This window comes from Bos indicus x Bos taurus, chromosome 13 (assembly GCF_003369695.1).
Source record: "Bos indicus x Bos taurus breed Angus x Brahman F1 hybrid chromosome 13, Bos_hybrid_MaternalHap_v2.0, whole genome shotgun sequence".
NCBI classification, from domain to species: Eukaryota; Metazoa; Chordata; class Mammalia; order Artiodactyla; family Bovidae; genus Bos; species Bos indicus x Bos taurus.
In genome coordinates this window covers 73,555,852-73,561,161 of record NC_040088.1, presented here as the reverse complement: position 1 = coordinate 73,561,161, position 5,310 = coordinate 73,555,852, and the positions used below count along the sequence as shown (strand labels likewise).

Below are 5,310 nucleotides of genomic sequence, written 5' to 3'. Positions count from 1 at the left end.
GGGGCTGGTGGGAGAGGAAAAGCCAGCAATAAAGAGTGACCATATGTTGGAGGGAATGTAAATTGGCACAGCCACTATGGAGAACAGTATGGCAGTTCCTTAAAATACTAAAAGTAAAGCTACCCTATGATCCAGCAATCCCACTCTTGAGCATATATCCAGAGAAAACCATAATTCTGATTAACAGGCACCTCAATGTTCACCACAACAGCCAAAACCTGGAATTAACCTAAATGTCCGTGGACAGAGGAATGGATAAACAAGATGTGGTACTTATATATAATGGAATATTACTCAGTCACAAAAAAGAACAAAACAGAATGAACCTAAAGATCATCATACTAAGTCAGACAGAGAAAGACAAATATCATATGATATCACATACAGTCTAAAAAACTCACACAAATGAACTGATTTACCAACAGAAACAGACTCACAGACTTAGAGGACAAACTTGTGGGTATCAGGGAGGAAGAGGGCAGGGGAGGGATAAGCTGGGAGTCTGGAACTGACCTACGCACACTGCTATATTCAAAATAGATAACCTTTCATGAGGATGGAGCCAAAGGCAAAGAAGGAGGCCCCTGTCCCTCCCAAAGCTGAAGCCAAAGCAAAGGCCTTAAAGGCCAAGAAGCAGTGTTGAAAGGCATCCACAGCCACTAACAAAAGAGTAGATCCAGACGTCATCCACGTCCCAGCAGCCCAAAATGCTGCAGCTCAGGAGGCAACTCGAATATCCTCGGAAGAAGCCCCCAGGAAAAACAAACGACCACTGTCATCATCAGTTTCCCCCTCTCCACTCAGTCAGCCATGAAGGAAATAGAAGACAACACCACACTGGTGTTCAATGTGGATGTCAAGCCCAAGAAGCAGCAAATTAAACAGGCCGTGAAGAGGCTCTATGACTCTGATGAGGCTAAGGCCAGCACCCTGATCAGGCCTGACAGAGGGAAGAAGGCATACATGTGTCCAACTGGCTCCAGACTACAACACTTTGGATGTTACCAACAAAACTGAAATCATCTAAACTGAGTCCAGCTGGCTAATCCCAAGTATAAGCGTTTTCATTATAAAAATAAAATAAAATAGATGAACAGCAAGGACCTACTGCATAGCACAGGGCGCTCTGCTAAATATTCTGTCATGACTGAAATGGGGAAAGAATTTGAAAAAGAACAGATATACGTCTATGTGTAACTGAATCACTTTGCGGCACACCTGAAACTAACACAGCATTGTCGATCAACTAAACCCCAGTATAAAATAAAACCAAAAATAGGTAAATAATGACTGTGGATGCTGGTGAGCACACCCACTGTATGGGCCAAGGGATAGCAAAGCCTCCTGAGACCCATCTCTAACTTGCCCCTCTGATTGTAACTGAGTCAGCAAAGCCCCAGGGGATTCGCTTTCTCACCCAGCTCCACAAACCTGTTTGTAAAGACATCATTTCACAGAGTTTATCTTTATCACTTGCTTTGATCTCACACATACACAAGATCTTTGCCCTAAAGATTGGATTGGGTGTTACAGGTATCTCCTCAGTGATCCTCAGAAATGATGCAATGCTGATGCCTTATCTGGGAGAAAGCCCAAAGACAGTACAAATAAGACTCAGCTGGACTCACTGAGGACTGCTAGGACCAGACTTATCTCCAATTCAAAGTTTACCGGAAATTGCCAAACCCAGCCAAACAGCATTCCCTCTCAAAGATCCAAGACTGTCAACAGATCTCGGCTGCATTGGGGCTGCTCCCGCTGAGGTTTTACACGGGGGAGTTTCCGCCCTGGATCTTGTATGATGCCTGAAGAGGAGCCATTTCAGTTGCAGAAGGCTTCCTTTTGATACCTATGCCTTCTTATTCCTCACCTAGAATGGCACCTGATATAACACAGAGACCACGCAAGTGACAGTCAGCATGGGCCATTGATCAGACCGAGTGCCAAATCCACCTGTAATTCAGTTTACAAGCCAAAGCGGAACACAGAAATTAACAAACAAACGACATAGGTTATGGGACATTTCCCACTGTGTCCCATAAATCCACACATTTCAGGCTTATTTACAATAGGCAACTAGCATAGATTGGGTTTATCCTGCTAAAAATAACTCACAGACTGCGATTCTCCCTAACCTTTCTGCTGGTGAACACCATGTGTGTGCTTTCCAGGAAACCTGATTATTTGTGAGTTTTCAAAGCATTATTTATCTGGCTCATTCTTCCTTTTCCAGGTGCCCTGTGTAGGCAGCAGGTTTTCCTTTTTAGCACTCATACATTTTAAAAAATGCTTCCATAAGTATTACTATCTTGACTCCCCAAGAAACCTCTGGAGTAGGCGGGATAAGATCTTCTTCCCTGAACAGAGTGAGGGAAATTCAAACTCAGAATAAACAAGTGAGTTATCTAGACCCGTAAAGCAAGCTGGGAATGAAGCAACTTGAGAAATTCAGCCCTTGCTCCTTAACATTCTGTCCTTCGCAATTCCCTCTTGGATCCTGATTCTTTGTCAAGAAACAATACGTGAGTCATCCCTGAAACTTGCACATGTAGAAAGACAGAAAAAAATTTCTGTTTTAAACAACGACCATTAGATAATGTACTATGTGCTGCAGTGGGGCTTCCCGGGTGGCTCAGTGGTAAAGAATCTGCCTGCCAGTGCAGGAGACACGGCTTCGATCCCTGGGTCAGGAAGATCCCCTGGAGGAGGAAATGGCAACCTATTCCAGTATTCTTGCCTGGGAAAATCCCATGGACAGAGGAGCCTGGTGGGCTACAGTCCACAGGGTCACAAAGAGTCGGGCAGGACTGAGCATGCACGCACATAAGTGTTGCAGTAGCTACTGAAATCCGAGATCTCTGAGCTGTGTGGGTTGTGGGGGCACTGATGGAAGTCTAGCCCCTGCTTCCAGGGAAAAGGGAGCAGCCCTGAGGTAGTGATAATAATGATCTGCTCTGTTATGCACATGGAATGTTCCATCATTTAGCATAATCAGCATGTTCTTGCTATATTCATCTTTGACTGTCCAGTGTCTGGCCAAATGAACCCTACACATAGTAGGTGCAGAGATGTTTTTGTTGGACAAAATCGTCTATACTTGGAGACTCACAACATGTTTTCAAAACAGGCAGTTCAGAAATAATTATCTTTGCTTTGCAAATAAAGAAAATAAAACTTAAGGAAATTAAATGGCATGTTCAAGTTTACAGCTAGTAAGTATCCAGATCAGGGCTGATCCCCAGATCTCAGTGAAGTCAAAGGTTTTCCCCTCCCCGGCTTTTGGGGATTCTATGGGAATGCCTTCCTATGTCTTTTCAAACCAAGGTCAGCACTGGCACTCAATAATCTCTTCACTGATTGTGTAACATTTGCCCCTAATGATTGCCGGTTCGATTCTTGTTATTTAAAATGCAGACACAGAAAGCTATCTGGACCCTTGTAGTCAGTGGGGTTGTAGGGTAAGGAGTGGAAACTGGGCACTGAGTGCAAAGGTCCTCAGCATCAGATACCCAAGTGCCTCCAAGTCCCTTAGGCCTAACCAGCTTCTGTTTAACTAGAAAAGAAAATAGTTGGAAGAATTTGTCACTCTGTTCACTCTGAGTTCTGTAAGTTGCTAACAACTCTCCTTTGGCTATTTAATTCCTGCATTATGTACCTATTTAGGTGGGTCTTAAGAAAACTGGAATTACATTTTCTTTTATTTTCTATTCTTAGAGTGAGACAGCATCATTGCACTCCCCTTAAGACTCCCCAGGTGAGATGCTTGGCCATCATCTTCACCTGCTTTCTGGATTCATCCAGAGGAGAGTACTGAACCGCGTCTTGACTCAATGTGACGACCTTGATACTGAGTTACTCTTGTGCCTTTTAGGTATGTCTCCTTCACCCTGGAAACGGGAGGTGGGGTCACTGGGAGACATTCAACACGCCTTTCCCTTCAGGGTAAGCCAGAGCAACTCAGAGCTCCCACTGACTATGACACCTGTTTGAAGTTTACCAAAGAGATAAAACAAGTATCAAAGCATCACAGAAGAAGGAAGCAAAAAGAGGGAGAGGAAGGAGAAAAGGGGCAAATGAAAAGGGAAAGCCAGAAACAAAGAAGCAGGAAAAGAAAGAGAAACGATTCAAGTTCAAGAGGTGCTCACCCGCTCTTGGCCTGTTATTATTGTTGGCTTGAAATTTCACTCTAACCCTGTGAATCAGCCTTATTCACACGGTGATAGAGAAAGAGGCTAGAGGAGGCTGTAGGTTTACATCACTCCACGGCCAGTCGAAGAGCAGCCGTCAATCAAGTGGGAGAGGGGGCGTTGACCGAAGACAGGAGAATGTGGGGGACCAGAGAAGAAGACAGTGCCAGGCTTTCAGCAGCTAAACCAGCTGTGTCTGCCGGCTGGAGTCAGCCATGGACGGCCGGCGATTAACCTCTGGCAGAAGACAGGGACCCTGGGACTGCACTCCAGTGAGCGCTCTGGCCACTTCAGGCTGCACTTCTCATTAGCAGGGGCCAGGATCAATTCTGTCAAGGCCGACTTTCCTTCTGTCCTGTTCCCGGCTGCCTGGCAGAGTCAGCGTTTCCACATCCTGCAAGCAGTCCATCATGGACGTGCCCAGAGGCTCAGAAAGGGATGGGGCGATGTCAGCACAAGGGCTGTTCTGAGGGCCTTTAAGTACTGGGTCCAGCACACGGGATAAGAAATCCACAGCCTTTTAGAGATTCTCCCCCAACCCATTTAGCTCAATCCTTAGAGGCAAGGAGTAGTCCTCCCTGAAGATCACCACTGAACACAATGACTGCCTCTCACAGCTACTAGGAAAGGAGCGGGGACAGGATGGATGACCAGACACACTCCAGTCAACCCCCAACTCTCATTAGTTAGCCAAGAGCACGAGAGCCCGGCACGTGCCTCTATCGGTGTAATTTTTCCAAAAATGCATGCAACGTAGCAACATGTACTTACAGGAATGTTCGGCTTAGCTAAGAGCCACTTTCTGATGATTCAACTGACAAAAAACCAAACAAAACTTGCCTAAGAGATCCGACAGAACTCACAAAACTGTGACTTGACCCAGAAATTCTAGTCATACAAGAACCTAGGCGGGGCCCCACGACCGCCAAATACAGCCACTCTAGTGACTATCTACCTAGAAGTATCATTTCTGCGGTATTAATTCCTGGTACATACTTGTGAGTATTTATTTTTATCAGTGCACTTAGAATCCTCAGTAGAAACGAGAGACCTGTGGGTGTCCCTCAGGGTATTTTCTGTGTCCCATGCATCACTGATGCTCAGAGCACCTCCTAACACTCTG

General features: G+C 45.5%; 1 pseudogene; it reads left to right on the top strand.

Annotated features, from left to right (window-relative positions):
* Positions 1-401: 401 nt before the first annotated feature.
* Positions 402-1,206, top strand: LOC113902839 (annotated as a pseudogene).
* The last annotated feature ends 4,104 nt before the right edge of the window (positions 1,207-5,310 follow it).